Raw genomic sequence first — 27,346 nt, forward strand, 5'->3', positions numbered from 1 at the left:
GATTTCTCCAGGGGCTGGGCCTTGAAGATGAAAAGGGGCCCACCAAGTAGGTAAGAGAGAAGAGCATTGTAGGCATTGGCGGGGAGGAACAGTCCAGGGAGAGGGAACAGTATGAGCAAGGGTGGGGAGGTGTGTGTGAGCCAGAGTGATCTAGGTAATATGGTGAGGTCAGAACCTACAACCAGCCAAGGGAGAGATGGAAAAGCCAGCAGGAGCCAGGGTACAGTGGACTTTGTGCCACTAGCTGAGGAGCTTAAGGATAATGGAGAGAGGCTCTTTTTAAACAAGGCAGTGATATTGCCAGGTCTGGATTTGGGAAGGTAAATAGAAGGGAAGATATTGAAAGTCATTGGTATAGTCCACTTAGCAGGTGATGACATGACAACAGCCTGAATGGTGGCTCTGGCTGTGCGACAGTGGAGGGGACAGACAGGGAGGACAACTCTAGAGATAGAATCCACAGGTTTCAGTATCCACAGGGCGGAGTATGAGTAACAAGAAGAAATCTAGGAAGACTGTCTTTTTATGTCTTTAAATCCTTCTCTATCTAAATGGGGATAATTTGATAAATTAATTATAATCACTGGAATAAAAGGCCATCAGATTAGCCACTGAACAGCCCTTTTATCCAGCTGTAGCAGAGATCCCTATCTGTCTGAGAAGGGCAGATCATCATTTTCTCATAAAATCTCAGACTCAAAGTTTGAAAAAAACTTCAAAAGGCTATTTCTTTGTAATCTCTATATTAGTTATCTATTGATACATAATCAATCACTCCAAAACTTATCGAGTTAAAACAATAAATATTTATTATTATACTTCACAGTTTCTGTGGATCAGGTATTCAGGAGTGGCTTAGCTGGGTGTTTCTGGCTCAGAAAGTTGCAGTCAGGATGTCATCCATGCTGCAGTCCTAGGAAGCTTGACTGGAGCTGCAGGGTCCACCTAGCAGATGGCTCACTCACACGTCTATTGGCTGGATGCCTCAGCTCCTTGCCACGTGTACTCAACACATGCAGGCTGACATCCAGAGCAGGTGTGTCAAGCCTTGAAACTTACACAATAGGATATTCATGTCCAGAATATCCTATTGGTTTACACAGGTCAGCCCTATTCAGTGTAGGAGGGGACTAAACAGGGCTTGAATAACAGCAGCTGCAGCTAACAGGAAACATGGTGGAGGCTTGCCAGCACACTGCCTGACATCAGAGACGTAAGTCTTTATCACGAAGCCCATTTTGCAGATGGAATAGCAGAGATTAAATGCAAAGATGATATGGAGTGGCAGAAAGAGTACTTGAACAGGAGTCAGATGGCCGAACCTCAACTCTGCGGCTATCAACGGGACCCTGAAGAAGTCACTTCACTTCTCAGGCCTCATGTTCCTCAATTATAAAATCAGGCTAATGGGCTCACTTTCCAGAATACCAGAGGAAGAGGTTGAGAAGTTATCCTGTTGGCAGCCAGTGAAACGTAAAGGTTTTCAAACTTAGGAATACAGGAAAACCTCATGTATTTTGAGGACTACTCTGGAAATAGTGTGGAGAGTTAAGTTGAGGGACTGAGACAAGTAAGCAGACCAATGCCACATAATGTGTGCAGGAAGGAGGCCCAAGAGCCCATTCTCAGCTGCTGGTGACAAGGGTAAAACAGGGCCTCACCCCAGAATCAGAAGGGCTCAGGGATGCACCCATCATGTCACGGCCCCATTTCTATTTGTGTAGTATTTGCAAGGGAAGATCTACTTGGTGTCAAAAAGATTGTAAATATTTATTCCCCCTCTGCCTTTTTCTGAAATGACAACTTGAGTCCTGGAAAACTTCCTGGGTTTATGGAACCATTAATCTCTGCCTTAGGACCCAGGATATGCTGAAGGCTACAAAATCAACAGAAACAAACTAGTGAAGAGAATGTCTTCATTGGATGGTCTGCATTGGATTTCAAGTATTTTACCACAGTCTTAGCTCAAGCTTTTACTCTAGTCATTAAAATATTAAAAATAACACAATTCTAAATGGCAAAATAGAATATGCCTATCATTCCAGCAGAAAGAAAAGAAAAGAAAAATAAAAGACTAGAGCCTATTACCTGTTGAAAATATATGCCAATCTTTCCCCTAAATTCAGAAAGAGTTGCAATATTTACTATGGACAAAGTGCCAAAAATGAGTGGATAGGGTCCATATTTTAAAGACATAATGGAGACAAATATGAGTTCAGAACTAAAGCCTTTGCTATGAGTACAACTAATATGGTAGGCTTATTTTTTTTATTTGTGGTGTACATAAGCTACCTTAATAGCTTTTCTTTGAATAAGAGGAATATTGTCTATTAAATGCAACTCTGAAAGATTAGAGACATAAAAAAGAATTTTAAAAGCTGTGATTCCCTGCCCTCCTACTTAAATAAACTCTGTCTATTCTATTAATTATTGTATTACAGCATAAGCTGCAGAGTTAAGAAACTCCCACTCTTTCCACAGACTCACTCATGCATGGAGCATTTGTGATTGATGCACCAATAAGGTTGAAATTTGCAAATGGAGATGAAACATCCCAAGATTAAACATCTCCGGGGTAGGAGATTGGCACTTTTCCAGCATCTTCAACTTGGCCAAACTCTTCAGTGATAAGTATTCAAGGAAAGATGCTTGGTCTCAGCCAGAGACTGGAATAACCCCCTCCCCTTCCTAAGCCTCTAAATATGTCCCAACAAACTTCCTCTTTTATGATCTATACTCATTTACTCAACAAATATTGAATTAGGGCCTGGAGAACCCACTCTGAACCTGGCCTGGAGAAGAAACACTAAGAATATAAAGTTAGTTAATAAAAGGCCCAAGATCAGAGGAACTTACAGTTTGGGGCAGTGTTTCTCAAGCCAGATGCACAATAAATTTACCTACAGCTTTGAAAAAGTACTGCTGGGTCCCCCTGCTAATTGATCAAATCATCATCACTGGGGTGAAGCCCAAAGGAGAGCCAAACTTGAGAATCACTCAAGAAGAGACACGAACAAATCATTGTCCTACATTGTTATTGAGGGAATTCAAGATCTACTTTAGCCCAGAGGAAGGACCCCATCCACAGGGAGCCAGAAGTTGGCTGGAAGTCACCTGACCCATACGTTTTCCTTGAAGACTAAAGGAGACAGCAGAGGAAGGCAAGTTAAAGAAGGAGGGCTAAGGCAGCAGTGTGTGCCAAATGAGAGATATTGTGACATTCCCTGGAATTGCAAGATGTGCAGTATAGCTGGAGCAAAGGGGTCTCTTACCACTCTAAGTGGTAAGAGATGAGGCTTAGAAATAGACAGCAATCCAATTTAATTCATCCTAGGCTCTTGACCTTGTCAAATTTATTCAAACAAGGAGTTTGTACTTTATACTGAAGGCTATGTTCATGAAGGCAGGGTTTTTTTGGCTTGGGAATAACTTACTATCTGAACCAAATTTCTATTTTATAATGACTCTTCCGACCCCACCACCAGACAGGAGATGAGAAGTGATACATAGAGCAGGGGTTATGGGAAGGAGTGAGGGATACAGGAGGAAGAACAGTTAAGACATCTGTGATAAAGAAGGGTCAGAAGATGTGGGACTGAATATAGCAAGGAATATGAAGAAAGAGTGGATCTGAGAGGCAATAGTAGCAGAATAGGTGAAACTTGGTGACTAATTAGATGTGAAAGTAAAGCAAAGAGAAGAGTAACTCCCAGACTCCTGCACTGGGTGACCAGATGCCTGGAAAAGCAGCAAGAGGAAAGGAGTGCACTTTAATCTTGCTGACACATTGTCTTGCTGTGGCTCCTACCTTTCTTTCTCTTTGACCATTTCCTAATTAGTCATGCTTTCCATAATTATTGGAGGAAAAGACAAACAGATTTTGTATCTGCAGCTAATACAATAAAAACTTAGGAATAGATGCTTTTAAATGGATTTCAGTCCTTTCAAATAGTTTATTACAGCTCAATCCTCACCAGGGCCTCACTATCTATTTAAAAAAGGTATTTTAAACCTATTTTGAACAAGTGTATCCTTGTCTACTAGACTAGAAGGTTCTGGGTGATAAGGATCATAAGTGCTGTTATTATTCACTTTTTTAGTCTCTGGGCCTTCGAACAATGACAAACATATGATGTATGTTTAACAAATACTTATTAAATCTTTGTCAAATTTATTTATTGAGGCTTGAATTTCCTAAGATGTTTTCAAAAGCTTTTAGACTTCTGGGTTCCTGAACTGTGAGAGAAAAGAATTCTCATTGTTTTAAGTCGCCAAGATTGTGATTTGCTGTGGCAGCCCTAAAAAACAAATACACATGGAAACTAATTAAGTGGTTATTGCTCTGGTTAAGGAGAGAATATAAATTCTGAATTAGGGTGGAAGTGAGAGGACTGAGAGGAGAGGCCAGACAAAGGGTATGAATAACGGCAGATAGACAGAGATTGGTCATTGGTTGATTGAGGAGGAGATGGGGAAAGAAAATCAAAGATGGTTTTGTAGTTTCTGTCTGAGTCATTAACAGACTGAGAGCATAAGAGGAAGCAATGATGTGGAAGAAAGAGGTGAAAATAAAATTAATACAGTTTATTGTTCTTTAAACTTTGCAGTAGAAGGTAGATAGGTAAGGCTATATGGTTTTCTCTGAGTACATTAGATTAAACAGAAGGAAGGAAGGGGGAAAAGAAAAGAAGGAAGGATGTGAAAGTCCCCCAAAGTCCTGCAAATTTTGATATGATGTGGTAGAATTTGAAGAACAACATCTGGTTCATAGAAAGTACTCACTGGATCATAGTCCAGAAGCCAAAGTATATAAAGCTGAATATTTTCCAAGAAGATCTAGACATCTCCTAATTTTATTTCTCCATACCAACCACAATTACGGTTTACACATGAGATATATCTGTGCTGTTGGAAAAATAACACTCACAACATCACTGCCATATTTAATTTAGGCATTACAGTAAAATGAGAGTCAGAAGACTGCTGTGAAAATGATGGCGGAAAGTGGGTCCCAGGCATGAAGAGGGAGAGGTGGGAAATAACTGGCTAACTGGTGTAAAGAAGACTGTAGGTGACCTGTTAGGGAAACTGGAAAAGAGATGGAAGTGTGCCTTTCAGACTCAATAAAACTGGGTGGATTAAACTACCCTTGCTCAGCCCCAATAGTGTCTGTCTGCTTACCTTGGATACTTGCATGACTGCCCATGATTCATGCAAAGACAAGAAAAACAAAAAGAGGAATTACTATGATAATATTTGTAGTCAATAAAACTAAGGGCATCTTCATTTCAGATTTATTTTAACTCCACTCCACAAATCATATTCAAAGCCTTAATGACTCAGACAATACTTCAAATATGGTTTTCATGAGCATCTTCGGGATTACTATGGAAGATTATGCCAAAACTATTTTTTGGCATGTGACTACATACTAGAGCATATATTAGGACAAATAATTATGAATTTTATTCACTGGGACACATGACAGATTTGTACAAACCTCTAAATTGGAAATGTTTAAAGAATTAGTTTTTTTTGCCTTCTTTTTGGAATGAGTCATGCATGGCTCCATGAATTTTCCTCTTCTGACTACTTTCTCAGGAAACAGAAAGATAAAAAGCATTTTTACCACATTGGAAAAGCAGAACTTGCTTGTTTATGAAGTAAAAGGTACAACCAGAGAGAGTTTTTTTTTTTTCTAAATCTTCTGCACTTCTCAATTAAATGTTGCTCCTTTTAAAGACAAACTCATGAATAATATTGATTTCTATTTAATTATACTTACTTGTTACTGTCCAAACTAAATTAATGATAGTTAAACTCTCCTCTTCTTGCATGTATTTCTCATAATAAAGGAAAGTGTTAGTAAGTAACAAGTGACCATGTAATTTAAAGGTGAATCTAGGTAGAAAATTAAGCCATTTTATCCCCTATTCTCCACCTTCAGCACCCACACCCCCCAACACACACACACTGCAACGAACACACACAGTGCACACATTAAGATGACCAGTTGTCTAAGAACAGAGAGGGTTCTTAGGACACATGACTTTCATTGATAAACTAGGAAAGTCTCTAGAAAACCAGGATGATCTGATCACTCTAACACACACATATAAATTTTCCTCTAATTTCAAGTGCTTTAAACTGCTCTAACTACATAAAACCTAACTCATAGTCAACTCTCTCCACTCCTATACAGTCTCATATTGGAGGTCCTAGCCAGCACAAAAAGGAAAGAAAAAGAAATAAAAGGCATATGGATTATAAAAAAATAAAACTACTTCTCTTCACAGACAACATGATTGTCTATGTAAAATGTAGGCATCTTTTAAAAACCTACTAGGACTAATAAGTGAGATAAGCAAGGTTGTAGGATATAAGGTTAACATCACAAAAACAAAGTGTCCTTCTATATATACTAGCAATGCACTAGTTAGAAATTGAATTAGAAATTGAAATTGAAAAATAATAAGATTGAAAGTAGCATCAGAAAGCATGAAAAACTTAAGTATAAATCTAACAAGATATATATAAAATCTGTATATTAAAAACAACTAAATACAGATTAAAATAATCAAAGAAGGACTAAGTGAATAGAGTTATCATATTCACCTATTGGAAGACTGTGTAATTAAGATTATAGTTCTACTCACATTGATCTATCGATTCAATGCAATCGCAAGCAAAATCTTGGCAAGATTTTTGAATTTTAGAATTCACAAGCTGATAAAATTTCTGTGGAAAAGCAAAGGAACTAGAATTGCCAAACGATTTTGAAAAAGATGAACAATGTTGGAGAGTTCGCATTATTTGATTTGAATAATTATTAAAAAGGGACAATAATCAGCACAGTGATGGCAAAGGAACAGACACATTGATCAGTGGAATCAGCTGGGGTCCAGAAACAGACCCACACATTTGATTTTCAGCAAAGGTGAAAGAAACCTCAACAAACAGTAGTTTCAGCAAATAGTATTGAAAATTTGGATGCCCATAAGCAAAAAGTCAACCAGAATTTATACTATGCACAACATAGACAAATTAACTCAAAATGAATCATAGAACTAAAAGTGAGACCTAAAACTACAATACTTCTAGAAAGAAAACAGGACAAATCTTGCCACCTTTGATTAGGCAAAGATATCTTACATATAATAAAAAATCCACAAAAGAAAAAACTGAACTCCATCAAAATTTAAAACTTCCGTTCCTCAAAATACCATTAAGAAAATGAAAAGACAAGCCATACACTTAAAGAAAATATTTGCAAAATACATATCTGATAAATAACTTATATCCATAATACATGAAGATTCTTTGACATGCAATAAGAAACAAGCAGCCCATTTTTTCAAATAGCAAGAATGTAAAGACCCATCACCAAAAAAAGGCAAATGGCAAAAACATGAAAAGACATTCAACATCATTACTCATTAGGAAAATGAAAGTTATCATCACAATCAGACAATGATTACACCCATCCCCATCCCCCACAAGCAGAAAAGAAAATCAAAACACCTAGGCAATACCAAGTGCTGGAAGTGCTGTACAAATTTAAAACATTTGGAACCCTCATACGCTACTGTTGGGAATGCAAATTTAGTACAGCTACCACTCTGAACCACAATTTGACAGTTTCTTATAAAATTAAATATACAATTGCCAAACAACTCAGTAATCCCACTCCTTCACATCTATCGAAGAAAATCTATGTTCACACAAAAACTTGAAATGAATGTTTATAGCAGATTTATTTATAATCATTCAAAAACTATAAACAGCCCAAGTGTCCTTAAATCAATGACTGGATAAACAAATCGTGGCACATCCATACAATGGAGTACTTTTCAGAAAATAATAATAATAATCTAATATGTGCAACAGCATGGAGGAATTTCAATGCATTATGCTAAGTGGAAGTGGAAAAAGAAAACCAGACTCAAAAGGCAATATACTCTATTATTACATTTATATGACACTCTGGAAAAGGGAAAATTATAGGGACACAAAACAAATCAGCGGTAACCAGGAACTGGAAGTCAGAGGAGAAGCTGACTGCAAAAGGACACAAGAGAATTTTGGGGGGTAATGGAACTTTACCAAATCTTGATTAGAGTGCTGGTTACAGAACTGTATGCACTTGTCAAAAGTCCTAGAACTATATGGTCAAAAAAGTGAATTTTATTATATGGAATTATATCTCAATAAACAGAAACTTAAAAAAAAATCCCTTCAAGTTAAAGAGGTGTTTTGGTGGGGATTATCATTTTAAAGAGTGTTTGTCTTTATTTTTAACTTATGCCAAACAAATGTAAAATAAAAACCTGTGTAATTAGTTGGAATTTTGTTAGATAGAAAAAGAATGGTATCAACACACTTGTTTTTAAAAAATTTACTTTATACTGAGACAGGGTCTCACTATGTTACCCAGCTGATCTCAGACTTCTGAGCTCAAGCAATCATTCTGCCTCAGTCTCCCAAGTAGCTGGTATTACAAGCACGCGCCAGCGTGCCTACCTCAACATACTTTTTTAAAAAAATGTAAAACTTACAGGCCGGGCATGGTGGCTCACGCCTGGAATCCCAGCACTTTGGGAGGCTAAGGCGGATGGATCACGAGGTCAAGAGATCGAGATCATCCTGGCCAACATGGTAAAACCCCGTCTCTGCTAAAAATACAAAAATTAGCTGGACATGGTGGCACACGCTTGTAGTCCCAGCTACTTGGGAGGCTGAGGCAGGAGAATCACTTGAACCCAGGAGGTGGAGGTTGCAATGAGCCAAGATCACGTCACTGCACTCCAGCCTGGCGACAGAGCGAGACTCCGTCTCAAAAAAAAAGGTAAAACTTATTTTCTGGTTCTAAAAATATCTTACTGAAGAAAATGTAGAAACTATAGAAAAGAATAAAGCAGAAAGTGGAACTTCCACAATTTCACCATCCAGAGGGAACCGCAATTAATATTTTATTTTACTTACTTTTGATTCTTGCTCTAAACATTTAAATATATCATGAAATCTGACATTAGTGATTTGGAAAATAAGCTTTGGAGTCAGGCCAACTGGTATTCTCTCTGAAAACTGAATCTCACTTCTGTCATTTGTAAAATCAGTAACATCTAGTTCATAAATTATGAAGATTAAATTAATATAAAGTATTCAGCATGATTTTTGGCATATATAATCCTCAGCAGAAATATGGAACATGATTTTCCATTTCAGTAAAAAGTTTTTGCAAACAAAACTTTATACAAGATTCTAGGATCTGAAAGTACTATACCATTCTCTGTTTTCTACTTTTTTTTCTAATTGTTGTTTATCATATATAAAATTATTTTTCAAATACTTGTGTTTGAAACTTTTTCTACATTTTGGAATATTTTCTTAGGATAGATTCCTCAATTGAAATATGTAAATATTTTTAAGTCTCTGGATAATTCTTATCAAAGTTACCTGCTTGAAAGTTAGCACCTAATTATACTTCCACCATCAGAATCAGTTTCATTGCAACCTTCACAATATTATTTTTAATTTACATGCTTGCTGTAGAAAATTTGATTGCTATAGAGATGTTTAAGACTCTGGCAAGATAGTGGTCTGCTAATGAGGACCTATTGTGCCCGGAATTGGTGGGTTCTCGGTCTCACTGACTTCAAGAATGAAGCCGCGGACCCTCGCGGTGAGTGTTACAGCTCTTAAGGTGGCGCGTCTGCAATTTGTTCCTTCTGATGTTCGGATGTGTTCGGAGTTTCTTCCTTCTGGTGGGTTCGTAGTCTCGCTGGCTCAGGAGTGAAGCTGCAGACCTTTGCGGTGAGTGTTACAGCTCTTAAGGCAGCGCGTCTGGAGTTGTTTGTTCCTCCTGGTGGGCTCATGGTCTCGCTGGGTTCAGGAGTGAAGCTGCAGATCTTCCCGGTGAGTGTTACAGCTCACAAAAGCAGCATGGACCCAAAGAGTGAGCAGTAGCAAGATTTATTGCAAAGAGCAAAAGAACAAAGCTTCCACAGCGTGGAAGGGGACCCGAGCGGGTTGCCACTGCTGGCTGGGGCAGCCTGCTTTTATTCTCTTATCTGGCCCCACCCACATCTTGCTGATTGGTAGAGCCAAGTGGCCTGTTTTGACAGGGCGCTGATTGGTGCATTTACAATCCCTGAGCTAGATACAAAGGTTCTCCATGTCCCCATCAGATTAGTTAGATACAGAGTTTCGACACACAGGTTCTCTAAGGCCCCACCAGAGCAGCTAGATACAGAGTATCAATTGGTGCACTCACAAACCTTGAGCTAAACACAGGGTGCTGATTGGTGTGTTTACAATCCTTGAGCTAGATACAGAGTGCCCATTGGTGTGTTTACAATCCCTGAGCTAGACATAAAGGTTTTCCAAGGCCCCACCAGAGCAGCTAGCTACAGAGTGTCGATTGGTGCACTCACAGACCTTGAGTTAAATACAGAGTGCCGATTGGTGTGTTTACAATCCCTGAGCTAAATATAAAGACTCTCCACGTCGTCACCAGACTCAGGAGCCCAGCTGGCTTCACCTAGTGGATCCCGAACCGGGGCTGCAGGTGGAGCTGCCTGCCAGTCCCGTGCCGTGCGCTCGCACTCCTCAGCCCTTGGGTGGTCGATGGGACTGGGCACCATGGAGCAGGGGGCAGCGCTCGTCAGCGAGGCTCGGGCTGCACAGGAACCCACGGAGGTGGGGGAAGGCTCAGGCATGGTGGGCTGCAGTCCCGAAGCCTGCCCCGCAGGAAGGCAGCTAAGGCTCGGCGAGAAATCGAGCGCAGCGCCGGTGGGCTGGCACTGCTGGGGGACCCAGTATACCCTCCACAGCCGCTGGCCCGGGTGCTAAGTCCCTCATTGCCCAGGGCCGGCAGTGCCGGCCGGCTGCTCCAAGTGCGGGGCCCGCCAAGCTCACGCCCACCCGGAACTCCAGCTGGCCCGCAAGCGCTGCAGGCAACCCCGGTTCCCGCTAGCGCCTCTCCCTCCACACCTCCCTGCAAGCTGAGGGAGTGGGCTCCGGCCTTGGCCAGCCCAGAAAGGGGCTCCCACAGTGCAGCGGTGGGCTGAAGGCCTCCTCAAGTGCCACCAAAATGGTAGCCCAGGCAGAGGAGGCGCTGAGAGCGAGCGAGGGCTGTGAGGACTGACAGCACGGTGTCACCTCTCACTATCTCACTAGAAAGGCAGAAAAAAATGCTCTATTTAATATAACAACTAGAAAAATAGACATAGCGAAGCTTGAAAGGAAGAAAAAAAGGAAAATCTAAGAGTCAGAAATGAAAGAGAAACCCAAAGTCTGAGCAGAATGGTTCAGTAGACACCTTGGCATTCCATGAGCACTAAACACAGAAATAGGCCAGAGGTCCAAGAGATGGGAATTTAACATCCTTGTGAGGACAGGGGACATGGTCAGGGGGAGAGGCATCTACACTAACTTTGGACCTTCAAAGAGCTGCCCTTTTCATGTGAAAATAATTAAAATAATCCTAAGCAATAACCCTCGATATATCGAGGAAATTTGCTGTGTGCCCAGTAGTTAAAAAGGAGTAGCAGGGGAGGGAGGGGAATAGAACTTATAACAAATTTAGACTTCAAGCCCATACTTCCATGCTACACATGGGTGTGGCATTTGGGTGACCAACTCATCTCATCCCATCGTGCTGAAACTTCCCCAGTTTCAGCACTGAAACCCCAGCATCCCAGGAAACCCCTCTGTCCCAGGAAAACCTAAAAAACTGGTCATATCATGTAGCATCCAAATCTACACAATTTTGAATTATTTATTTTATAAAAATCCCAAGCCAAGAGAGTATATAAAAACTGGTGTGACCCTTGGGAACCCCTGAGGACTCAACAGGACTCAACCAGACTTTACAGAGAGACTTCCTAAAAGCAGGATACAAGATACACTTGCCAGATAAAATACAGTTTGCTCAGTTAAATTTGAATTTCAGTTAAGCAACAATTTTAAAGTTGCAACTTGGGGACACACTTATTCTAAAAAAATCATGTGTTTTCTTTTCAGAATTCTAATGTAACTCAGTACCCCTGTACTTTATTTGCTAAATCTGGCAGTCCTCAAGTGCCAGAGATAAACAACAGCAAAGAGCAGCAACAATGTATCCCGGAGATAAGATCATGCCCCCAGATTTGTAAATTACACACACACACACAAAATGAGCCACTAGGATAAATAGTTAGTAGACACAGAAAATGCACTCCAAGAGCCAGAAATGTTAAAGCAAAATTTATTTCGTAGTGTCTGTAAAGACACTATTTACTGTCTGTAAAGATCCAAATAAAACTTGTAGAAATGGAAAATGTAGTCACCGAAACTAAAAACCTTAAGGTCTGGGTTAAACAGCAGACTGGACAGCTGAGGAGAGCTATATGATCTTAGGCAAGTGAATTAACCTCTCTGTGCCGCAGTGTGCTTATTTGCAAAGTAGGGGTAATAATAATACCTATGGTATAGGATTGAGGTGTAGAAATAAGTATAATACATGTAATACATAAATCTAATACATTCAGAATAGTGCCTGGGCTGTAGTAAATTATAGCCAACCTATCGGTCAAGAACTATTGTTCAGTCATGAGTTAAGTAAGTATCTAGAATACCCTTCTAGGATAGCATATCCCAAGTGTGTGGCTCAGAAAGTTAGTCCTATAAGGTGCTCTGAGAAGTAAAGTGCTGTATTCCATGATAAAATATGTTTCAGAACTCCTATATTCATGTAACCGTCTCTTAGAGATTCAGTGGACATTAGCCATATTAAAGACCCTGGCAAGTCCTACTGAAAAGAAATCTGTTCAGCCTTGTTGTTGGGAATCACTCAAAAGATGATGAAACAGAGGCTCAGAGTGGTTCTGTCATTTGTCCAAAGTTCTTCAGCTGGCAAGTGACAGAACTGGTCTGCAAACCAATGTGGTCGTGCTCCAAAGCCCAAGGTCTCAATGACTCCACAACATTGTAAGATTAAGAAGGAACACATAATATTATTCTTATGAGAAATATTCTTCCTGGAAGTCCAGGAACACAGAGGTGAACTTGCTCAGGTGTCCCTCTATACCGACTGCTCTATGGGGCCAGGCCCCCGAATCCCAGGGCAGACCCCAGCCAGGCTCTGGAATCCCAGGGCACAAACAAAGTGTCCTTTGAGCTTGTCCTCTCTTCCTGAGGCACAGGCAGAGATCAGCGGGAGAGCGACTGGCTTCCAGGGCCCTGTCTCTGAGAAGTCCCCACTCTGTCGCATCGTGTTTTTTCTACCCCAGTCCTCCTCCTATGCTGTGCTGATGCAGAGTGACATCTTTCTCTGCAAGGGTCCCCAGCCACATGTATGTTTGGGGTCTTCTAATAAACAGTATTTGAAAACCAAAGAGCAAAACGTGAATCCACTAATATTCTTGGTATTTTTCACCCAAGAGTTCCAAAAAAAATTTTTTTAACTAGTTCCATGGCTGTTATGTTCTTACTGCCAGGGTCATTGTCTTCTTCTTGCAAAAGATTTACATACTCTGCTTGAGGGAAATCAAGGTGAAATTTTTTTCATTTAATTTGATTCAAAACAGGGATTTGAATTTCATAAGAACTGATAGGATTTGAGCAACACTATTGACTGATGTCCATTAAAGGTTAAGCCTACTTGGGTTGCCAGTTAAGTCAGAATTTACGTGCTGGTTGTATCACTTTTGTTTCCCTAAAGCTGTACTTTAAGTAGGACTATGTTAAAATCTTTTCAACTATGCTCAGAAGTCCTAGGGTAATCACAGTTTTGACTATGATTCATTCATATTAAGTTGAAGCTGGAAAAGCTAACTAAAGATCGTCAAAGATTCTGAAAACAGAAATTTTTCCTAAGTGAATCCTCAATCCTATAATAAGCAGTTGCTTCCTTTAGTAACATTTCATTCCTTTTGATTCAACAAAACTTTAATTGAAGAATATTCATATCATATTTCAATCCTCAACACAAAATACTTAAGTACTTTATAAGTGCCAGCCTCTAAACTTGGCTTTGGAGATTCAAACTTAAATAAGACAGATCTAGCCTTCAAGGAGTATAATGTGGGTAAAGAAACGAATTAAGCAGCTGGAAGTAATCAACCAATTGCCTAGCCAGTGTAGACACAGCAGCCTAAATGCATCTGAAAATACATGTTGCTGAGCTAATTTAAAAAGGATGATGCATATAACACAATGGTATTTATGTAAATATAAAATGCATTAGTACAAAAATAAAATGAACATTTAACAAAAATACACAAATAAAAAAATACATAAAGCCCATTTGAATGGTTGCTTACGGGACAAGAGGGAAATAAAGTGAAGAAAGGAAGGAAAGAAGGAAGAGAGGGAAGGAAGAAAAAACAATTTGAACATTAAAGCAGCTGGCGCAGCCATCTGGCACATAGATGTACTCCTTCGGTGTCCATTTCTTCCTTCTTTGTTCTGAATCCCTAATTCTGAAGGATTTTCTTAATCAGAAAAGTGTTAAAATAAAGAATAAAGGCACAGAGGTCACTGGGAAAGTGGTTGGCTTCCAGTTAGTGTGACTGGTTGCACTAATAAACTGCAACCATACAAGTGGCTCATATTTCAATTTTAAGATAAGGTGAGCTTGTGGGTGAACAGTCGGACTTGTATATTTACCAAGTAGACACCTGGTGCCCTAAGACTCAATCATCATAGCATAGCAAGGGGAGTCCCACCTCTTTCCTCTATTTCCCCAATATTCCCTGAGTCAGGTTCTGACTCAGGATGAAAGTTGCACTTTTTGGGGAAAGATCATTCCTTAACCCCACCATAGTACTCCAGCAATTTGAGTTCTTCTTCCTCATAGCTTTAAGCTTCTGAGAGACCAGGAGAGAGACTTCCTGAGCCAGTCAATCTTTGCTTTCTCCAACATTCAACACAAATATCAATAAACATTTATTAACTCCTCCCCTCTGCCAACAAAAGCAAGTGGGTGCCCAGACAACATATCAGATGCCCAGTTCAATTTGAATTTCAGATAAACAACAAATCATTTTTAGTGTAAGTACTTTCTAAATATTGCAGGTGGCATATATATACTAAAACACGATTCGTTGTTTATCTGAAGTTCAAATTGAACCAGACATTCTGTATCTTAATCTGCTAAATCTGACAATCTTACCCTAACATGAAAGAGCAATGGCTAGAAAGCTTGGTCCTTTGGGATTGCTGAGTACCATGCAGGGGAATAGCAGGATGGGGCTAAATTCCAGAACCAAAATATTTCAGATCCTTTTGTTTTGTTTTTTCATTGGTTATACAAGAAATTGCAAATAGAATAAAACAGTGCAATCCTATAAATGAACAACAACATTTTCATATTAGACACACCTAGGAAGAAAGGCAGCATGGTATGAGGAGGGAAAAACACTAGCTAGAATCCAAGGCTAGTTTTTGTCCCAGGTCTACCTCTAAGTATATCTGTGGAATCGGGTTCCTTCTTTCCCCTGTATGATTCTCAGTCTCCACATCTAAAGAATGGGAGTAAAAAAGCTAAATTATTTGTAATGATTCCTTCAGCTCCAGGCTTCAATGGCTCCACGGTATTCATCACAATTACTTAATTTAGTGAAGCCCATTTTGTTGCTATTAATCCATGTAGGAACAATAAAAAACCTAACACCTATGAAGATTACTTCCTCTTTCTGTATTCCAATAAAAACTTCTCTGTGAGGTATTGTGCTTGTTCCTAAAACTGAAACCAGAAGTTTAAGCTCAGTGAGGAGACTGACGATTGCAAATGGCCTGTTACCAAATACAACCAAAGCAGAGACTTGCTCTAAAGCAGCACTGCCTCTCCCCAAGCATTGAGGGATTTGGTCAGAGACATTAACGTGCCTTAACCGGGTTGCTGCTGCAGGCAGGGAAGAAATTTTAGGAGTTCCCAAGCAGACCATTCATCTGTAAAATAGGACTAACAATCACTCCAACATCCTTAATGGAATTGTTTTGAAGGTTAAACAAGATTAGAGGCATAGAAGTGTTTTACACTATGAAGTGTCATACGAGAGTCATTGTTGTTATGATTTGGGTTCAACCTGATGTAGGCATTTAATGTTCATTGGCAATCCCTCATCTTTTCCCCCTTCCTTTCATTGAGCTGGTTTTATATCTGGGGAAATCAGTTCCTCCAGCATTCTCTTACAATGTGGTTTGCACAGTGAATAAGACAAAAATTCCTTCCTTCAAAGAGCTTACAGTATATGCAGAATACATTAAAATAAGTCAATAAATCACACATTTTATATTACTCCAACAGTTTACTTATTTAAAAATATCATAGGTATTTGCACATTACAACAAACATATAAAATATTTTACATAAAGTGAATAATAAAAATAAAACTTTAAAAGGAAAAACAAATTAGTTTTATAATTTGTTATTTTTCACTTAGCAGCCACCATAATAAAAACTGTCTTATGCAAAAATCATCAATGAGTGCTAAAACAAATGTGTGAAGGTTTGAGGAGAAACAGGATATTTATATAGTCTCAAAGTATTTTCATACAAGATACTTATTAATTAAAAATAAGTTAAATAATTTTATGCTGGAGTAAGCTAGAAGAGTCCCCTTGACCAAGAAATCAAATATAACATCTCCAGTAATGGGTAGTAGTAGATATCATATGCCTGCTAATATAAGGCGGCACTGAGAAGAGATAAAAATATCTTCTGTGGTATTCTTGTTAAAAACGCATAACCTGTATCTAATCATGAAGAAACATTAAGGAAACCCAAACTGGGGGGCATTTTATAAAACAAATGACTAGTATTCCTTCAAAAATGTCAAGGCCGTGCTAAAAAATGAAATATTGTAGAACCGTTTCAGATTAAAGGAGACTAAAGAGACATGACAGCTAAATTCAGTTTGTAATCAAGATTGGATCCTAGACTAGAAAAATATATTCTTTTGCTCTAATGAATATTAATAGGACAACTGGTGAAATTGTATGGCTAGTAGATTAGATAATAATGTTGCATCAGTACTAATTTTCTGATTGTGGCATTATAGAAAAACAATCCCTGCATTTAGGAAATACACACTGAAGCATATAGGAAAAAAGAGACAGAGGGAAGGAAACAATGATGCAAACATTTTTAAATACCAACATTTAGGGAATCCAAGTGAAATTTACATGGGAATTCTTTACATTATATTTTCAACTTTAGTGTTGATCTGATCTGACAGTGACCAATCTAATTAATCAAAACTAGCACCAGCAATAGTAAGACAAGCTGCTATTTTGTGCCCGTTGGTGTATGGTAATCTGAAACATATAACATCACCTATGATGGATTCTTGCCAAAAAAGTCTGACCTGAATGTCATTAAGTCTTTATAGTTTCCAACGTACAGGAAATAAAAGGGATAGATGAATGAGTTAAGTGACACCAAGTAGAAATAATTAGAGAAGCTCAGAATGTGGGACATTCTATAAGATGACTGATCTGAACTTGGAAAATATCAGGGGGAAAAGGAAGATAACGGAGGGAAGGGAGGGGAAGAGGTATAGGCTATGATTATTCCACATATAAAGGGTCTACGAGAAATAACAACAAAAGGCACTATGTGATCCTAGACTGGATCCTATTTTCAAAAATGTTTTAAAAGCACCAAAAAATATTTTTGAAACATGTGCGAACATTTAAATCTAACCTGGATATTAGATGATATTATGAAATTATTGTTAATATTCTTATGAGTCATAATAGTATGATAATTATGTAGAAGACTGCCCTTACCTTTAGGAGATGTCTGCTAAAGTTTTAGGAAATGAAGTGTCATGATGTATACAATGTATTTTCAAATGGTATGGAATGTTTTATAAAGCAAGAAAGAGAGACACTGAGAGAGATAGTAAACAGAACAGCATATTCACAATTGTTGAATCTAGATAAAGAGTAGATATGTGTTTATTATGCTGTAATTCAACATTGAGGGAAAATAAAATAATAAACTTTACCTTCATAATATGTTCTTATGAGTTTTCTTTTAGAGGTTTAAACATTTTTAAGTGGACAAAGAAATGAAAAGGTAAAAGTACACCACAGTTTACTAAATTCGGTTCTAAACTCTCTCAATTTAAGAGGATTAATAAAATTTATCTCTCAGATTGTGGTCATAGCATAGATTAGGGAGAGTTGTCCAACTACAATGATCCCCTCAGTGTCCAGCAGGGTCGAAATGGGATGAAGTAGTGGCTGCCCCAAAAGCGAACTCCCTCACAGTCCCTGGTAGTGACTGTGAGATTTTCTAACCTAAGACTGCCTCCCTGTCTGAGGTGTAAAACTGAAATGGATGGAAATTTTCTTCTAGAATTCCTTTCTAGCTGGTGAGGTCATTCTATTTATAGATATGATTCTACCCCAGATCATTCTGAAAGCCATCCATCTGTATTGAAAGTTCATACCCTTAACTTCCAGTGGCATTGGGTATCTGTGTGTTTTCTTATATTTTCATGAGTTTTTTTTTATGGTAATATGTGTGTGTTTTTATCACTGGGTGACAAGGAGACAACACAACTACATGCTTTGCTGTCTGTGTGAGAACTAAGTGACAAATTCATGGTGACAAATCACTGAAAGACACTGAAGGAAGTGACATCACTGGTAACTGATCATAATGCACACCTGTTATTTACATAGTTATTTGTGTACTGAAGAACTAGCAGCAATGTCTGTACTTTATACAATTATTAACAATTAATATTTCTTGGTAACTGAAATTTGAACCAGCACCGCAAACACAGTGAATATAGTAAGTACTCAATAGACACTTTATAATTAATGATCAGGCATCTAATCATCTAAGACAGACAGCTGGAAAATAACATACCTGCAACCTCCTGAATCAATGTTACTGGACACTAAGAGAGACCAGTCAGGAAAAAGCTTGAGCAACACAACTCAAAACTAAATTATTTGTGAGTACTTCCACCAGGCTAACCCATGAATTGTTTTGTGTGTCTTTTTTTTTTTTTTTTGAGACAGAGTTTTGCTCTTGTTGCCCAGGCTGGAGTGCAATGGTGTGATCTTGGCTCACTGCAGCCTCCACCTCCTGGGTTCAAGTGATTCTCCTACCTCAGCCTCCTGAGTAGCTGGGATTACAGGCATGCACCACCGTGCCCGGCCAATTTTTTGTATTTTTAGCACAGACGGGGTTTCTCCATGGTGGTCAGTCTGGTCTTGAACTCCTGACCTCAGGTAATTCACCCGCCTCAGCCTTCCAAAGTGCTGGGATTCCAGGCGTGAGCCACCGTGCCCGGCCTTGTTTGTCTTTTTGAAGGACAGTTGTGAAGTTTCACAACAAGACAAGGCCTTGAGTAGTCCAAAAAAAAAAAAAAAAAAAACCTCATGAACAAATGGTAGTCTACCAATAATGCACAATGCATTAGGATTAATATATCATCTGTCTATCTATGAAATCTATCTACATACTTAAAAGTTACTAAGGAAGAGAAAAGAGGAATTAAAGAGAGGAAGCAGACATTCACATTCTATGATTTGAATGATTTTGTGCTTAAAGTAGGGACTTTTTATATATAAATTAGCTAGGAGTTTTTCTGTTAAGTTCAGTTTTTTGTTTTATTTCTTTGAGACAGAGTCTCGCTCTGTCACCCAGGCTGGAGTGCAGTGGCACAATCCCGGCTCACTGCAACCTCCGCCTCCCGGGCACAAGCAATTCTCCTGCCTCAGCCTCCTGAGTAGCTGGGATTACAGGCATGGGCCACTGCACCCAGCTAATTTTTATATTTTTAGCAGAGACGGGGTTTCACCATGTTGCCCAGGCTGGTCTTGAACTCCTGACCTCAGGTGATCCACCCGCCTCAGCCTTCCAAAGTGTTGGGATTACAAGTTTGAGCCACCACACCTGGCCTTAAGTTCAGTTTTTCATAACCTTCCCGCTCTTAGCTAAGGTTCAGCTGAATGTGACTTTCACAGAATCACATAAGTCAATGAAGACACAAGCACATAGTAATCAAGGGAAAACTATTTTAGCTAATCTATAAATGCTGACAGTAACAGGTGACAGGCAGGTAGTGATGACTATAAGCATTGAATATTTTATATTAACTTAATTTTTAAGAACTAATTTAGAGTTAAATATATGTCATCTATTTTGGTCATAATACAGTTCATAAATGTGTTTATTACAATTCCGTGTAATCTAGAGTTGGTCAAAGGAACCAATGTGGTTGAATCCATTTACAGTTCCTAAAATATATTCAGCCATGGGTTAGTATTCATTACTTTCGCAGAAGAATAATTTAGTAAGATTACTGATTGTATCTCAAGTGACCTATATGAACAAAATGTCTTTAATATTTCATTAATAACTATGAAACTGTATAAATTAATCCAGGTAGAGCTTATGGCATAGGAGCCTCCTAGGCATGCTTCACATTCTTGGTGCTAGAATTGCCAATGTGCCTCAGCTTCCTCCAAAGCAAATCGACATAAATCCAGGTGCTTTCTTACTACATCGCAGTGATTGAGGAGGAAAATTCTTTGACTTGACCAATTCTGTTATTCATCAAAAGGGAGGAGTAGAGTTATCCAGTAACGTTTCTTTCAAAATACATCAGTCTGCTGGTTTTGTAACCATCAAGAGCACGAAAGAGAAATATCCTTTGTTTAAAAGATCTCATGAAGTCCTTGTAAATAATACAGATGTCTCAACTCAGACATTATTTCTTGACCCGTTCTTTCACTAGTCTTCATTGTGATGTCAATTATAAAAGCCACAGACTTGAAGCTAAGAGATGTAGGACTCAGACCTCAACCTGTCCCTTACCAACTATGTGACCTTAACAAATTAGACTTCTATAAGTCTTAGTTTTTTCCCTGTACAATAGGATAGCACTTCGTCTTCCTCAGAGCTTCATGATGGGGAACAAATAGATCACTGTAAGATCTAAGTACTAGGATTCTACATGAATGTAAACCACAGAAGGAGTCTTCCTCACTATATGAACCATTGTGAGAAATTAATAAAAATGCAGTCCTTGCTTGTGAGGATTCATAAAAAATTAACAAAATTTGAAATTGGTGATATATGAGTTAATGAATTACTGCCTGAATTAATCAGCTCTCAGAAACATAACCCATTTCCTGACCTTTGAAATATTTCATTTGAGACCCAAAAATCCACCAGGCTGAGTGGTGGATTTTTCCCCCAAAGAAAACACAGCATAAACATCAACATGAAAAATTGTTTAATCCCATACAAAAGGTACATTATATGGCTGATATAACCAACTATATCTGTTACCACTAGAAGCTAAATTTTTCAATGATTCTGGGAGTGTAAGATGGTTACGAAGCCAATTTCAACTGTCTTGCCTACTCAGTGTTGGCTGCTTCACTTGTGTCCCATGTATGTGCTTCTCTTTTAGGGAAAACTGCCCTTACTACAAAGGTATCTCTGTAATTGCACAATGCACATCAAAGATGTGCAGGCAAAAGGGAGGAAGCTGGATTTAGTTTTCACACCTGAAAAAGGTCCAGACAAATTTCGTAGATCATTCTTTTAAGACTAGCTAAAAATTGCCAACTGTCAGAGCCTTAGTGAAAATGTGAAAGACAAGTATCCACTTCTAAGTCTTTTCTGTGAGTACAGCCCATTGCCAAGTGGCAGAATTAGAAAATTTACACAAGTTGTCCACACACCTAAGCTCACAACTCGTTGTCCCTTGATGCACAGTTGTCATCTTTGGCTAACTAGCACCTAGATGCCCTTCATATATAGAGGTGGGAAGTCAGGAGAGAATCATCACTGGGTGAGTCCCCAGGAAAGGTCGGAACTTGCTTCTGCTACTATAGAATTAGCCACTCTTCCCATCTGCCATCCCTGTATGCTAGAACATCTGCATGTGGTGTAGGCCTGGACTATTCAATCAGAGGATGCACCTCTATGGAATATTGACTTTCAGGGGAGAGATGAAAGCGTGACCCCCCGAAGCATGTAAGCATGGGAAATTATTCACAAACGTAGTAAGAGTATTGATAATCCAGAGACACAGACTGAAGGTGTCATTTCAGTGGTGCCAGTAGCAGAGGCCTAAGGACACTGTTCCTATAGCTGTTCCCCATTGCTAATCCTCCAGGGCTCCTGTCCGTCCTCTGAGCTTGACTCTCTGGCCTTTCAATGATTCTGTATGCTACTCTATTATGTAGGAGATTGTCCGGTCTTTCAGTAACTTCTCACCCCATTGAAGTAGCCAAAGACAGTTTCTTTATGTAACCAAAAAGCCCAACTGAGACAAACCTAATAAAAATAGTTAAGTAAAATTTAGTCAAACCCTGACCTGACCCTATTCTCATCTTCCCCAAACCTGCATTTCCTTCCTGCATCTAATATTTATGATAATCCTCCCATGTGCCAGGCTTTCTATTAGGGAATTAGGTGGGAGGGGCTGCAGATATAAATATAAATAAGGCATGTTTGTTGCCTTGGAGAAAAGCAACATGGTGAGACTGTTAATGAACTAAAATTCCATTCTGATTCCACTTCCTCCTGGATCCCTGTCCTCTTTTTTCCTCTGGACTTCCAGGTTCTAAAATCAGCAGCTTTCTCTTAAAACATATTGCTTTTTATTCTGTTTTATATGTATTTCTTGTCAGCCCCACAAGATTGTAAGCATATTAGGTACATCATCCCTACAGGTTTTATGTTTAAATTGCCATGGCACTCAGCCCCATGTCTGAAACGTAGGAAGTTCTCCTCACAGAAGCAGTTACTGCCAGTTGCCCTAAACATCCTTCGAATCCTAGCGGTGAAGCTTCTCTGCACTAGCCCACCTCTAAAAAGAATATCATATTCCCAGCAATTCAATTATGTGAGCATCATAAATGTCTGTGTTAGGTTCTCACTTTAGCACAGCTGATGAAAAGTCTCTGTAATCTGACAATCATTCACCCCATAAACACATCACGCTGCCACCTACTCAGTGCAGACCCTGGACTAGGAAATGGAAATAGAAAGATACATCAGAGTGCTTCCACTCAAGGAGTTCACAGTTACATGGAAATCAAAATATTCGAAATGTTCCCTGCTCCCAACATGAAAAGCAGAAAATTAATGGAGTTTCTTCCAACTGTCAATGCAGAGACAGAATGGGAAAGCTGAAAATGGGAAAGAACAGTCATAGGATACTCAGATGACAAGATGAAACTAACAACTTTTCAGGGGAGTCAAGCAGTTGCTGTGAATGAATGAAGGTCAAGTCTCAAATCTGAGACAAAGGAACCTTCAAGACCAAACAGAAGTAAGAAATACAACCAAGCCCAGGCATGGTGGCTCACGCCTGTAATCCCAACACTTTGGGAGGCCAAGGCAGGCAGATCACTTGAGGTCAGGAGTTCGAGACCAGCCTGGCCAACATGGTGAAACTCCATCTCTACTAAAAATACAAAAATTAGCCAGGCACGGTGGCAGGTGCCTGTAGTCCCAGCTACCGGGAGGCTGAGGCAGGAGAATTGCTTGAACTGGGAGGGGGAGGTTGCAGTGAGCCCACATCGTGCCACTGCACTCCAGCCTGGGTGACAGAGCGAGACTCCGTCTCAGAAAAAATAAGAAATACAACTAAAAGCCTGGGACAAGTTCATGATCAGAGCTGGCAGGACTGGCTAGGACTAAGGCAAGGAAATGAGTATGTATAGGCTAATAATAAATTCCATCATAAACTAAAAATAAAATCCTAAGCCTCCCCAGCCTGCTTTTGGCCAAAGAGACCTGAGAGAAACCTAAAAAACTGAGTTATTGGCCATGACAAGAAGGGAAGTGGGACACGCCTTATTATTCCTCCTTCCTTTTGGAGTAGGCACAACTGACCAGCATTAACGTTAAAATAGAAATGGTAAGACTAACAAAAGTAGACTCTTTGTGAAAATAAGATGTCAAATTATAAATAGCACGTACAGCCACGCCAAACCCTGGTTAAGTCATACACACCTACAGGTCACTCTGACCCAGTGAATTGGTTAACAGATTTCCTTATCTTAACTTAAAATATGCATTTCTGCTGACTCCAAATTTTTAGACGAAGTTTTACTCCTTTAACCAATTGTAAATTAAAGGATCTCTGACTCCACCTGTAACCTGTAAGTCCCTGCTTCAAGATATCCCACCTTTTCTGGCGAAATCAATGTATACCTTCCATGTATTGATTTATGACTTTGCCTGTAACTCTTGCCTCCCTAAAATGTATAAATCCAAACTGTAATCCAACTGCCTCAGGCATACTTTCCCAGGACCCCTTGAGACTGTGTTCTCTGGGGCCATGGTCATTCATTGGCTCAGAATAAACCTCTTTAAAATATTTTACAGAGTTTGGTTTATCTGTTAACACCATGGACAGCATATTGGGCTTGTAAAGCAGAGTGGGTGCGTCAAGGTCAAATTTCTCTGAGTTCATCAGCTGACATCAAGTAGAGTGGTCAAAGCAAGCACAAGATATTCTAGGAGAACCATGGAAGAAACTGAACTTCAAAAGTGATATTTCCATTAAGAATTTATCAGGTAGATAAAAGATGAACAGGCATCAGCAGAAGAAGAAACATACAGAATAAAGCAATGACATAGAAAAAGCACATCATTTACCATGGGCATAGGGAAAAGTGACTCTTGGCTGAAGTACACAGGCAGGAAATTCTCAAGAAGAACGCTAGAGAAGCAGTTTGGTGTTAGACTGAGATGGGCCTTGGAAGACATGCTAATAAATTTGAACTTCATCCTGGCGTCAACAAAAAGTCAGTCTAGGCATTTAAGTAGAAAGATGCTGTGTTACAGGTTGGGTTCCCTGGGAAGCCTGCTCAGAGACAGAGATCTGCATGTAGGAAGATTACTGGGGAGTTCCAGAAGGCTCTGTGACTTTGGGGAAGTGAAGGAAGCAGGACTGGGCAGAGAAGAAGCAGTAAGTCCCTCACAACAAAGGCCTCAGCTGGCTCCAGCTGCCACTATGAACAAGCAACAAATCAGTCATTGTTGGAAGCCCCAAAGTTGAAGGTGACCTGTGCTCACTCTGTTCATCCCTATCAACAATGCAGCACAGCAAGCTGAGTTCCTTATATGTGCCAGGGACTCTGCTAAGGCATGTTCCTCTACATATTATAACCTCGTTTAATCTTCCCCAAATCCTGCACATGATGTCCACTTAACAAGCCATAATGTCAAGGACCTGAGAAGTAAATTCAGGTAAGATCAGTGAGTAAGAATAATACTGTGAATGCTATATAACAAATGGATTAAAAAAGAGCACTCAACAAAACTATGTATGTGGGATAATTTTTTAAAGAATTATTTGGAATCTTGGGGTAGTAGAAAGGGGGTGGGAGGTTTTGATTTTTCTTTGTGAGTTTTTTTGGTTTTCCCTTTGTGAGCATAAGATGAGGAAAACAAAGAAAATTCCTTTGCAAATAAACCATTGCAAACCATCAGCTGGCTTTTCCTTAAACAAACAAAACAACAGCACCAAAAAATTTTTTTTAATGACAACAAGAACTAAAGCACTATTCTAGAAAAGTCTTGAAGCCATAGTCTAAGAGAGAAAAAAATGATATATGAAATTGCTAAATATCATTTTACTTAGATTTTTGCCCACAGGTACATGTATATGTGGGTGATATGTATTATGTCTTGCCACAGAAGTTAATGATTATAACAACAATGACTAACATTTACTGAGCACTTATTTTGTGCCATTTACCTGCTGGGATCTTTATATACATCTCCTCATTTATTGCTCACAGCATCTCTGAAGGATATGTGTTTGTTTTTATCACCACTTTATAAATGAGAAGATCAAGTCTCAGGGAGGTTGGAAATCTTACCCAAAGCCTTTCAGCCCTGCAGCAAATAAGTGGCTAAGGTGATACCTTTCTGACTAGAGAGTCCACTCACTCAACCACTCTTGTCACCATTCCTAAGGAACTTACATTGACAAAGCACCTGTCCAGTCTTCAATTCATGTTCCCCTCACAACTAGGTGTGTAGTTGTGCACTTTGTAGACAAGGCCCAAAGAACTTGAACACTTTCTCCTCATCACATAGCAGGTAAATGAGGAAAGCAAGGCTTGAACTCCTGATAATAAACGCTGGACTTTTGCTACATAAACCACATTGATAATCTACTTAAGAAAGACAAAACAAAATACAAATTTATCAGTCAGATGATTTAATGATAGATATCAAAGATGATTGACAGTTGGCACAGGCAGATGATAAAAATGTTTAGCTGAGTCATTCTTGAGAGATATCAGTAATATAGATTCAAAAGCAACCCTAGGAAAAACAACTTCTGGCTGACAGAAGTGGCGATCAGTACCAAGTTTTTGGAATATTTAGCAATGTATGTCAAGAGTTTTAAGTGTGCAGATTCTTTGGCACAATCATTTTATTTATGCTTTACTATGGCATCTGGCTACCAGCCCCAACTGGAGCTGCTACCATTAAAATGCATGTGAAGTCAGAGAAACAGAGGAAAACTTCCAAGCTTACTGAAAATTAAGCTTGACAGGGACAACCAGAAAACTTGAAAACCCCACTCTGCAGTATGAGAAGTAACTAAAATGCTGGTTTACATCTATTTGAAGACTAAAAGTCCAAGCAAGCTCATGTAGGGACATGCGGGTAGGGTAGAGGCATGGTGAATGCTGGGAGGTGAAGCAAACACCTAAACACAGTGGGTGCTGTAACAGGATCAGGAAGAAGAGCAGCCAGAGAGCAATGCATGCTGGGCTCTAAAATGTCATGGCTCCCATGAGTTCCAAATGTCAAATGGCCAGGTGGTAATGGAGAACATTCTACTTCAATCCCACAGAATCACGCCAGCTAAAGGACAAATCCTTGTGGAGCTTTCTTAATGAGGAAAATTAAAAGGGAAAGTCAGCCTAGAGCTGCTGAAAAATTTTACAGAACAACTCCCTAAAACATTATCTTAGCAGCTCAGAGAATAGGTTACTTCCTTAAAATGATTTATGATAGGATTCAGAAAACAATTCTAGAAAGCTATTTGGTATCTTCTGTAGGATGAAGAAGCAAGACATGGTTGCTCTGAAATGGGGTGGGGATTAAGGGACAGGAGGGTAAGACCACAAGGAAAGAACAGGATGAGATGAAAAGAGAAAAGAATGAAATGAAAGAAAAGAATGAGCTGAAAAAATGAAATGACACAATTTTCAAAAAATACACAAGGAAAAGAGGACTTAGCTACACACAAACACAGACAGAATCAGTCTTGTGGAGAAAAACTTTAGAAAAGTAAAATTACAAAGAAAAAATACTACATTATCTCATTTCTATGTGGAATCTAAA

The 27,346-nt window shown here is 39.2% G+C and overlaps 1 long non-coding RNA gene across 1 annotated transcript in view; it reads right to left on the reverse strand.

The window, feature by feature from the left end:
* The window catches only part of LOC134737923 (uncharacterized), a 130,125-nt gene that overhangs the window by 67,542 nt on the left and 35,237 nt on the right, over positions 1-27,346 (reverse strand). The gene's annotated exons all lie outside the window — the stretch shown is intronic.

The sequence above is a fragment of the Pongo pygmaeus genome, chromosome 13 (assembly GCF_028885625.2).
Source record: "Pongo pygmaeus isolate AG05252 chromosome 13, NHGRI_mPonPyg2-v2.0_pri, whole genome shotgun sequence".
Classification (NCBI taxonomy): domain Eukaryota; kingdom Metazoa; phylum Chordata; class Mammalia; order Primates; family Hominidae; genus Pongo; species Pongo pygmaeus.